Here is a 12,500-nt window from a genome sequence, read left to right on the forward strand (position 1 = left end):
TTTTTTTTTTTTTTCGAAAAAATTTTCTATTATCGGAATTTCCTCAAATTTCATTTGGTTGCCTCCTAATGCTTATTAAAAATGATAACCAACAATCAGAATCATTATTTATCATTTATTTCAATTTTTATAATGAAAAACGTTCACGTCCTTTCGCGCCTCTCGATCGTCGTTTACGTGATGCATCGGTCAGCCCTAGTTTACGTGGTGCATCGGTAAGATCGAGTTCACGTTCTGCATCGGTCTGCCCGAGTTTACGTGGTGCATCGGTAAGATCGAGATTACGTGGTGCATCGGTAAGATCGAGTTCACGTTCTGCATCGGTCTGCCTGAGTTTACGTGGTGCATCGGTATGATCGAGTTTACGTTCTGCATCGGTGTGATCTAGTTTACGTTGTGCATCGGTAAGATCGAGATTACGTGAAGCATCGGTATGATCGAGTTTACGTTCTGCATCGGTCTGGACTCTGAGATATATTTTCGACGTGAAAATGTTCCGATACAACTTTTGAACCAGGATAGTTAGAGAGATGATTTTTTCTGGGATGTACGTTGATTGGGGAATGGATTGTGGAAAATAACTTGCCATGACCGAGGTGTTCTCGAATTTTTTTTTTTTTTCGAAAAATATTTTCTGATTTTGGATTTCACTCAAATTTGATTTCGTTGCCTTCTAATGTGTTCTAAAAGAGTAAATCAGTAATCAGAATCGAAAAATATTTTTCGGATTTTTTTTTTTTTGAAAAAAAATTTTCTGATTTTGGAATTTCCTCAAATTTGATTTGGTTGCCTTCTAATGTGTTTTTAAAGCGTAAATCAGTAATCAGAATCAATATTCATTGTCGACTTTAATTTTTATAAGGAAAAATGTTCACGTCCTTAAACGCCTCCCCATCATTAGCCCGAGTCCAAGTCGATGTCAGTCCCGAGCGGACGGTGTCAGATACTACCTATCGCCCCGGTCTGGACTTGGCGAGGTATTTCGACGTGAAATGTTCCGATACAACTTTTGAACCAGGATAGTTAGAGAGATGATTTCTTCTATGTTGTACGTTGATTGTGGAATGGATTGTGGGAAATAACTTGCCATGACCCAGGTGTTCTTGAATTTTTTTTTTTTTCGAAAAAAATTTTCTGATCTTGAAATTTCCTCAAATCTGATTGCGTTGCCTTCTAATGTGTACTAAAAGAGTAAATCAGTAATCAGAATCAATATTCATTGTCGACTTTAATTTTTATAAGGAAAAATGTTCACGTCCTTAAACGCCTCTCCATCGTTACCCCGACTCCAAGACGATGTTAGACCGGAGCGGACGGTGTCAAATGCGACCGATCTCCCCGGTCTGGACTTAGCGAGATATTCCGACGTGAAATGTTCCGATACAAAAATTTAACTGTGATAGTTAGAGAGATGGTTCCTTTTGTGATGTACGTTGATTGTGTAATAGAATATGGAAATAAACTTGAGATGACCGAGGTCTTCTGGGATTTTTTTTTTTTTTCGAAAAATATTTTTCGATTTCGGAAATCCCTCAAATTTCATTGAGATATGTCCTAATGTGTTCTTAAAACTTAAATCAACAATCAGAATTAATATCCAAAAGTTATTTCATTTTTTATAAGGAAAAACGTTCACGTCCTTTCCGCTCCCAAAAAGTGAGATATCATAGAAAATATCGCTATATTTGTTGTTTACGGCCATACCACGCTGAAATTGCCAGTTCTCGTCAGAACACTGTGCTGAGAGGTTATACCCAAAATCGCTCCGTAGAGATAGTTGTGGAATTTGTGAACGTTAAAACTGACCTGTGAAAGTGACCGTTGTGTTAGACCAGACGGCGCCAAGCCGCATTCCAGAGCCAAGAATAGACTGAGTGAGTGACGAAATTTTACCTGCTCGGGTCCGAAAGGCCCTGAAACGGCCGAGTTTCGCGTGAAACCGACCGCTTTTGAATTCCTTTTTGAAAGGAATTTCAAAAATTTTATCAGAACTTTATTAAAATGATGGACGACCAGGAAATGAAACTCCCTTCAGATTCATCTGATAATGAAACTGACCCCCCGAGAGTCGCCAAAAAGAGAAGTCGAGTTGGAGATGTGGAAAACCCAAACTTCACGCATCCAACAACATCTATCAGGAAAAGGAAGGACAAAAAGACAATCCCCGTAGAAATCAAAAATAAATTTAACTACCTCAATCCAAATGAGGTAGAAGTCAATGCAGCAACCGTTGAAATTAGAAAAAATCAACGGAAACCCCCGCCAATAGTGGTCAACGGCGTTTTCAAAAAACACAATAAAACGGTGGCCGACATAACGAAAGTTATAAATGGCAAATTTTATATTAAATACAGTGCCATGAACTCCACCGTCTACACCGAGACGGTAGAAGACAGAAAGAAGTTAGAAAAATATTTTGATGAAAACGACGTGAAATACCACACTTACACCCCAAGGGAAGAAAAAACTCATGCTTTTACGCTGAGGGGACTGGATTCTGATCCAGACCTGGAAGAGATTAAAACTGAACTCCAGGAACTAGGAATTCCGGTTGTGGAAATCCACAAACTAAAAGCAACGAAATCACCGGCGTACATGGTCGTCACCGGAAATACGATAACGCTCCGGAAAATACAGAAGGAAGTCCGCGTTATTAATTATACAGCCGTTCGGTGGAACAAGTACTACACAAAAAGGGAAGTAATCCAATGTCACAACTGCCAGATGTGGGGACATGCCACGGCCAACTGCCATAGGACCCCAAACTGCCTCAAGTGCGCGGAAAATCACGCGACTCGCGAGTGCCCAAAAACAATGAATACGCCGGCAAAGTGCGCGAACTGTTTCGGGAGTCACCCCGCAAACAGTACCGAGTGCGCGATTTACGTGAACATCTGCAACCGCAGGGCGAGGAACGCCAAAACCGCCGCCCCTGCCGCCCCCAAAGTTTACCGCGAAGCTCCAATCCCGGCCGTGAATGTCTGGGAAGAAAGGAGAAAGGCCCAAGAGGCCAAACAAAAACCGGTAAGTGGCATGGCCAACCCCCAAACCACCCCCAAAACCCCAACTTCCCCCCCAACAAACAAAACTCATGACACAAATAACACAAATAACTTCCAAAACGCGTTTTACGAGCTGAAAAGCGAGTTCAACAGACTAAATCAATACGTGGACATACGACAACTACTGACAGACGTCAAAAGACTCAACCAGCAGCTGCAAAATGCAAGCCCCGCCGAAAGAAAGTACGTCATACTGGAATTCTTCCTCAATTTAAATGACTAAGTCATTAAAAATCGCGACTTGGAACGCGAATGGAGTCTCCCAAAAATTCCTGGAGATCTCCAATTTTCTAAATTACAACCAAATAGACATACTGACTATCAACGAGACAAAACTGAAAAACAACCACAAATTTTTCATTAAAGGATACCAGACATATAGGCAAGACAGACAAGACAACTCTGGATTCGGTGGAATCGCTATCCTAGTAAAGAACATTATCGCATCCACCATTTTGCCTACCATCAACTGCACAATAGAGAACGCTAGCGTCCAGATTGATGGCAACTTAATCATAACGGCGGTGTATAATAGCCCCAGTCGCAAATTCAGTACCAACTGCCTAAGATTCCTATTTTCTAGGAAAAATAAAGTAATAGTTCTAGGCGATCTAAATGCTAAACACGAAGAATGGAACTGCAACTGCAGAAACACGAATGGAAATCGTCTATTCAGTTTCCTTGAAGCTAATGATGACGTAATTTTGAACATCCCTAACGGACACACTCATTTTCCAGACAATGGAAAAGCTCCGAGTACTATCGATTTAATACTCACTAAGAATATTAACTTGAATAGTATCCCGGACGCGAGTTGTCAGTTAGGGTCCGATCATAATCCAGTGATCTTCTCGGTCAATTATAGCAGCGAAAGAAACCCAACAAAATTAGTGTACGACTATTCGAACGCTGATTGGGCAAAATTTCGTACAATATTAGATAGTAAAATAACTATCAACAATAAAATCGAAACTGCTTCCGACATCGAACGGGAAATTGAAAAGTTTACGAAGGCCCTCAAGTACGCCCGCGATAAAACAATTTCCAAAAAACCAAGAGCTGAAGTAGCAGAAAAACTACCAGCCCATATTATCGACTTGATCAAGTTCAGGAATAAAATCAGAAAAAGGTGGCAATCCCACCAAAGACAAGTCGATAAAACACTCTTAAACTCATACACCCGCGAAATCCGAAACCACATAAAAATTTTCCAGAACGAAAGATGGGAACAGAAAATCTCCAGGCTAAATTCTAATAACAAAGATCTCTGGAAAACAGTCAAATCCAGTATTCAAAAATTCTCCCAAGTTCCCATCTTGGTCCAAAATTCCGCGAATTACATCACCGATAAAGAAAAAGCGGACGTACTTGCGGAAAACTTCGAAACCGCTCACCACATATCCCAGACCGATAGTCCAGAACAAGCAGACATACGGAAAAGAGTGGAAGACTTTATAAATTCGAACCGCTTCGTAAAACCCGAAAATCACCTATTAACAAATCCATCGGAAATACGGGACGAAATTAAAAAGCTTCCACTAAACAAAGCGCCAGGAAAGGACGAAGTGGACAATAGACTGATCCGGAACCTATCCAGAAAGGCCATAGTTCAACTGAACTACATCATAAACGCTGTATTCAAATTTCAACACTGGCCTAGCTGTTGGAAAACAGCAGTAGTAACCCCTATCCCCAAAGCCGGGAAAGTCACAACTTCTCCCGGCAACTACCGTCCGATCAGTCTACTGTCTAACCTCAGCAAGCTGACCGAGAAAATCCTGTTAGGAAAAATAAAGCAAGCAATGAAAAACAATAAAATTCGCGATGACCATCAATTTGGCTTCAAGGAAAAACACAGCTCGACACAGCAAATCTGCCGAATCGTAGTTGACGTAATAAATAGTTTCAATAATAAAAACCACACGGTCATGCTCCTCCTCGACATCGAAAAGGCGTTCGACAAAGTTTGGATAGAGGGGCTGACCTACAAATTAATAAAACTTAAATTCCCGAAATTCCTCATAAAGACCATTTACTCATATCTCAATAACAGAAAATTCATAGTACGCGTAGGGAATGAAACATCCGCGCCCAAAAATATAAAAGCAGGAATTGTGCAGGGATCAGTCCTTGGACCTAGATTATTCAATATCTACGTCCAGGATATCCCGAAACATAACAAAACAAAAATCGCCCTCTTCGCGGATGACACGGCCATATATGCCCACTCATCCAGCGCTGAAGACGCCAATCGCGAGCTGAAAAACCATCTCGAAGTACTTACCAATTACTTCGACAGATGGAAAATAAAACTGAATGAGACCAAAGCAGAGCAGATCGTGTTTAGCAGAAGACGGAATGAAAAAGTAATCTTAGACAAATTAAAAATCAATAATACGGAAATTGTTCCAAAAAGCTCCGTTAAGTACCTGGGCATTGAATTGGACGAAAGGCTAAATTTCCACCGCCATATCAAAGCACAAATCCATAAAGGATACGCCATCAAAAAGATACTGCATCCTCTATTGTGCAGTAAAAGTATGCTGAATGAAAAAAACAAATTGCTCATTTACAAAACATACATCCGGCCAGTAGTCACATACGCTGCGCCGGCATTTTGTCACCTTAGGCCCTTTCCAATAAGGCCCATTCAAAACCTTCAAAACAAAATCCTAAGATTGGCCTTGAGCAAGCCGTATTACACTAGGATATCCAAACTACATGAACTCGCGGATATTCCAACCATCCGCGAGTACCTAAACAAAGTATCTAGCGATTTCTACGAATTCCAGTGTAAATCCAACGCACTGACAAGACAAATTACGAAAACGCGACTCCACGCATCCCCTCACCCCCTCCCGTACCAATTCCTTCCCATATTCCTTAAACCTCCCTAAAAACCCACCCCAAATACCCAAAAACCCCTATGAAAACCGCCATCTTCCAAGACCGGCCATGTCACATACCGACATTTTGAAAAATATGTCTTGACGACGAATCACAACGAAAGGTAGCGGCAGCCAATGCGAATGGCGTATCCATCGCCCTGTTATCGTAACAACCAATCGGTCCTACGGGTACTAGACCCAACAGCGACACGAACGGTGCTACGAGAAATGGGGACTGGCCACGACTAGCAAATGGCGGCCGTTAGCTGAATTGAGAATCGCCGTTTAGCATAACGGGAACCCCTTCCCAGACATGTATATAAAATTGTATATAAAAATTTGTAAATGATTAAAACTGTACATAACTGTATATATATCCCCAACCCACCCCCCCTCCCTCCCCCAATTACTTATATCAGGTTTTTTATTCCTAAATTTTTCCTGAAAATCCCCTATTATAATAAAATAAATAAATATATGATATCAAACAAAAATTCCCAAACACCCTGAAATTACTTAAAAATTTTTTATTATATGTATATGAAATGTAACTGATAATACCAGAATTATCTGGTAGGAACTGTATATAAACCCTTATTGTTGATTAACATGGCCTATATAGGCACATATCTGTAACTATCACAAAGACAAATAAAGACCATTTGAATTGAATTGAATTGAATTGAACACTGAAGCCAAGCAGCGTCGGGCGCGGTTAGTACTTGGATGGGTGACCGCTTGGGAACACCGCGTGCTGTAAGCTTTTTTTTTACGTTCTGCATCGGTCTGCCGAGATAACGTGGTGCATCGGTATGATCGAGTTTACGTTCTGCATCGGTAAGATCGAGATTACGTGATGCATCGGTAAGATTGAGATTACGTGGTGCATCGGTAAGATCGAGTTTACGTGGTGCATCGGTAAGATCCAATTCACGTTCTGCATCGGTAAGATCCAGTTCACGTGGTGCATCGGTAAGATCGAGATTACGTGGTGCATCGGTAAGATCGAGTTTACGTGGTGCATCGGTAAGATCCAATTCACGTTCTGCATCGGTAAGATCCAGTTCACGTGGTGCATCGGTAAGATTGAGATTACGTGGTGCATCGGTAAGATCGAGTTTACGTGGTGCATCGGTAAGATCCAATTCACGTTCTGCATCGGTAAGATCCAGTTCACGTGGTGCATCGGTAAGATTGAGATTACGTGGTGCATCGGTAAGATCGAGTTTACGTGGTGCATCGGTAAGATCCAATTCACGTTCTGCATCGGTAAGATCCAGTTCACGTGGTGCATCGGTAAGATCGAGATTACGTGGTGCATCGGTAAGATCGAGTTTACGTGGTGCATCGGTAAGATCCAATTCACGTTCTGCATCGGTAAGATCCAGTTCACGTGGTGCATCGGTAAGATTGAGATTACGTGGTGCATCGGTAAGATCCAGTTCACGTGGTGCATCGGTAAGATGGAGATTACGTGGTGCATCGGTAAGATCGAGATTACGTGGTGCATCGGTAAGATCTACTTTACGTTCTGCATCGGTCTGCCCTTGTTTACGTGGTGCATCGGTAAGATCGAGATTACGTGAAGCATCGGTATGATCGAGTTTACGTTCTGCATCGGTCTGCCCGATATTACGTGGTGCATCGGTCTGCCCTAGTTTACGTGGTGCATCGGTTTGGACTTAGAGATATATTTTCGACGTGAAAATGTTCCGATACAACTTTTGAACCAGGATAGTTAGAGAGATGATTTTTTCTGGGATGTACGTGGATCGGGGAATGGATTGTGGGAAATAACTTGCCATGACCGAGGTGTCCTCGAATTTTTTTTTTTTTCGAAAAAAATTTTCTGATTGTGGAATTTTCTCAAATTTGATTTGGTTGCCTCCTAATGTGTTCTAAAAGAGTAAATCAGTAATCGGAATCGAAAAATATTTTTCGGATTTTTTTTTTTTTCGAAAAAAATTTTCTGATCGTGGAATTTCCTCAAATTCGATTTGGTTGCCTTCTAATGTGTTTTTAAAGCGTAAATCAGTAATCAGAATCAATATTCATTGTCGACTTTAATTTTTATAAGGAAAAATGTTCACGTCCTTAAACGCCTCCCCATCATCAGCCCGAGTCCAAGTCGATGTCAGTCCCGAGCGGACGGTGTCAGATACTACCTATCGCCGAGGTCTGGACTTGGCGAGATATTACGACGTGAAATGTTCCGATACAACTTTTGAACCAGGATAGTTAGAGAGATGATTTCTTCTATGTTGTACGTTGATTGTGGAATGAAATACGGAAAATAACTCGCCATGACCGAGGTGATTACGATTTTTTTTTTTTTTCGAAAAAAATTTTCTGATCGTGGAATTTTCTCAAATTTGATTTGGTTGCCTCCTTATATGTTCTAGTAGCGATAATCAACAATCAGAATCAAAATCCATGGTCGGGTTTGATTTTTATAAGGAAAAATGTTCACGTCCTTTTTTACAACCCCGACTCATTGACGATGTTAGAACCGAGCCGGCGGTGTCAGATACGACCGATCGCCCCGGTCCCGATCGTCATTTACGTTGTGCATCGGTCTGCCCGAGATTACGTGGTGCATCGGTATGATCGAGTTTACGTGGTGCATCGGTAAGATCCAATTCACGTTCTGCATCGGTAAGATCCAATTCACGTTCTGCATCGGTAAGATCCAGTTCACGTGGTGCATCGGTAAGATGGAGATTACGTGGTGCATCGGTAAGATCGAGATTACGTGGTGCATCGGTAAGATCTACTTTACGTTCTGCATCGGTCTGCCCTTGTTTACGTGGTGCATCGGTAAGATCGAGATTACGTGAAGCATCGGTATGATCGAGTTTACGTTCTGCATCGGTCTGCCCGATATTACGTGGTGCATCGGTCTGCCCTAGTTTACGTGGTGCATCGGTTTGGACTTAGAGATATATTTTCGACGTGAAAATGTTCCGATACAACTTTTGAACCAGGATAGTTAGAGAGATGATTTTTTCTGGGATGTACGTGGATCGGGGAATGGATTGTGGGAAATAACTTGCCATGACCGAGGTGTCCTCGAATTTTTTTTTTTTTCGAAAAAAATTTTCTGATTGTGGAATTTTCTCAAATTTGATTTGGTTGCCTCCTAATGTGTTCTAAAAGAGTAAATCAGTAATCGGAATTGAAAAATATTTTTCGGATTTTTTTTTTTTTCGAAAAAAATTTTCTGATCGTGGAATTTCCTCAAATTCGATTTGGTTGCCTTCTAATGTGTTTTTAAAGCGTAAATCAGTAATCAGAATCAATATTCATTGTCGACTTTAATTTTTATAAGGAAAAATGTTCACGTCCTTAAACGCCTCCCCATCATCAGCCCGAGTCCAAGTCGATGTCAGTCCCGAGCGGACGGTGTCAGATACTACCTATCGCCGAGGTCTGGACTTGGCGAGATATTACGACGTGAAATGTTCCGATACAACTTTTGAACCAGGATAGTTAGAGAGATGATTTCTTCTATGTTGTACGTTGATTGTGGAATGAAATACGGAAAATAACTCGCCATGACCGAGGTGATTACGATTTTTTTTTTTTTTCGAAAAAAATTTTCTGATCGTGGAATTTTCTCAAATTTGATTTGGTTGCCTCCTTATATGTTCTAGTAGCGATAATCAACAATCAGAATCAAAATCCATGGTCGGGTTTGATTTTTATAAGGAAAAATGTTCACGTCCTTTTTTACAACCCCGACTCATTGACGATGTTAGAACCGAGCCGGCGGTGTCAGATACGACCGATCGCCCCGGTCCCGATCGTCATTTACGTTGTGCATCGGTCTGCCCGAGATTACGTGGTGCATCGGTATGATCGAGTTTACGTGGTGCATCGGTAAGATCCAATTCACGTTCTGCATCGGTAAGATCCAATTCACGTTCTGCATCGGTAAGATCCAGTTCACGTGGTGCATCGGTAAGATCGAGATTACGTGGTGCATCGGTAAGATCGAGTTTACGTGGTGCATCGGTAAGATCCAATTCACGTTCTGCATCGGTAAGATCCAGTTCACGTGGTGCATCGGTAAGATCGAGTTTACGTGGTGCATCGGTAAGATCCAATTCACGTTCTGCATCGGTAAGATCCAGTTCACGTGGTGCATCGGTAAGATTGAGATTACGTGGTGCATCGGTAAGATCCAGTTCACGTGGTGCATCGGTAAGATGGAGATTACGTGGTGCATCGGTAAGATCGAGATTACGTGGTGCATCGGTAAGATCTACTTTACGTTCTGCATCGGTCTGCCCTTGTTTACGTGGTGCATCGGTAAGATCGAGATTACGTGAAGCATCGGTATGATCGAGTTTACGTTCTGCATCGGTCTGCCCGATATTACGTGGTGCATCGGTCTGCCCTAGTTTACGTGGTGCATCGGTTTGGACTTAGAGATATATTTTCGACGTGAAAATGTTCCGATACAACTTTTGAACCAGGATAGTTAGAGAGATGATTTTTTCTGGGATGTACGTGGATCGGGGAATGGATTGTGGGAAATAACTTGCCATGACCGAGGTGTCCTCGAATTTTTTTTTTTTTCGAAAAAAATTTTCTGATTGTGGAATTTTCTCAAATTTGATTTGGTTGCCTCCTAATGTGTTCTAAAAGAGTAAATCAGTAATCGGAATCGAAAAATATTTTTCGGATTTTTTTTTTTTTCGAAAAAAATTTTCTGATCGTGGAATTTCCTCAAATTCGATTTGGTTGCCTTCTAATGTGTTTTTAAAGCGTAAATCAGTAATCAGAATCAATATTCATTGTCGACTTTAATTTTTATAAGGAAAAATGTTCACGTCCTTAAACGCCTCCCCATCATCAGCCCGAGTCCAAGTCGATGTCAGTCCCGAGCGGACGGTGTCAGATACTACCTATCGCCGAGGTCTGGACTTGGCGAGATATTACGACGTGAAATGTTCCGATACAACTTTTGAACCAGGATAGTTAGAGAGATGATTTCTTCTATGTTGTACGTTGATTGTGGAATGAAATACGGAAAATAACTCGCCATGACCGAGGTGATTACGATTTTTTTTTTTTTTCGAAAAAAATTTTCTGATCGTGGAATTTTCTCAAATTTGATTTGGTTGCCTCCTTATATGTTCTAGTAGCGATAATCAACAATCAGAATCAAAATCCATGGTCGGGTTTGATTTTTATAAGGAAAAATGTTCACGTCCTTTTTTACAACCCCGACTCATTGACGATGTTAGAACCGAGCCGGCGGTGTCAGATACGACCGATCGCCCCGGTCCCGATCGTCATTTACGTTGTGCATCGGTCTGCCCGAGATTACGTGGTGCATCGGTCTGGACTTAGAGATATATTTTCGACGTGAAAATGTTCCGATACAACTTTTGAACTAGGATAGTTAGAGAGATGATTTTTTCTGGGATGTACGTTGATTGGGGAATGGATTGTGGGAAATAACTTGCCATGACCGAGGTGTTCTCGAATTTTTTTTTTTTTTTCGAAAAAAATTTTCTGATTGTGGAATTTTCTCAAATTTGATTTGGTTGCCTCCTAATGTGTTCTAATAGCGATAATCAACAATCAGAATCAAAATCCATGGTCGGGTTTGATTTTTATAAGGAATAATGTTCACGTCCTTTTTCGCCTATGTTCTTTTTCGACGTGAAAAGTTCCGATACAACTTTTGAACCAGGATAGTTAGAGAGATGATTTTTTCTGGGATGTATGTTGATTGACGTACGAAACTTGGAAAAAAAATAGAAAAGACCGAGGTACTCTAGAAAAAAAATTTATTGAAAATATTTTTTTGATTTCGGAATTAATTCGAAATTCATTCAGATGTCTTCTATCAATATCGCGAAAGAAAAATCAATAATCAGAATCGATATTCATCTAAGATTATTTCCTTTTGGATTGTGTTAACATTCGGTACGATCTTGTCTACGTGATGCATCGGTTTGTTTCTCGGCTCTTGTGAGCAAGTTGGACACTCGAGACGGCCTCCATCGATCGGATTAGGCGGGCTTTAATGTTAACGTGCTGCATCGGTGTGATCTTGTTTACGTCATGCATCGGTATAGCTTTAAATCGCGCCGTAAAGTCGTTCACGTCATGCATCGGTATCTTAAATCGCGCCGAAAAGTCGTTCACGTCATGCATCGGTATCTTAAATCGCGCCGTAAAGTCGTTCACGTCATGCATCGGTATCTTAAATCGAGCCGAAAAGTCGTTCACGTCATGCATCGGTGGCACAAAAAAAAGACGCCGATGCATGACGTGAGCCGACTTTTCGGCGCGATTTAAGATACCGATGCATGACGTGAACGACTTTACGGCGCGATTTAAGATACCGATGCATGACGTGAACCGACTTTTCGGCATGAAGTCAGCTAAAATTATCGTGTGCATCTTGGGTCGGTCCACGTACCGTAGATCAGAGAGGGACGACGTACATACATCGGATACATTTGTATCCAACAAGTTACGATCGTCGTCTGATCCAGCGGTAATCGGACCTACTCTCGTGAATTTATTTTGC

This window comes from Harmonia axyridis, chromosome X (genome assembly GCF_914767665.1).
Source record: "Harmonia axyridis chromosome X, icHarAxyr1.1, whole genome shotgun sequence".
In the NCBI taxonomy this organism is placed as follows: Eukaryota; Metazoa; Arthropoda; class Insecta; order Coleoptera; family Coccinellidae; genus Harmonia; species Harmonia axyridis.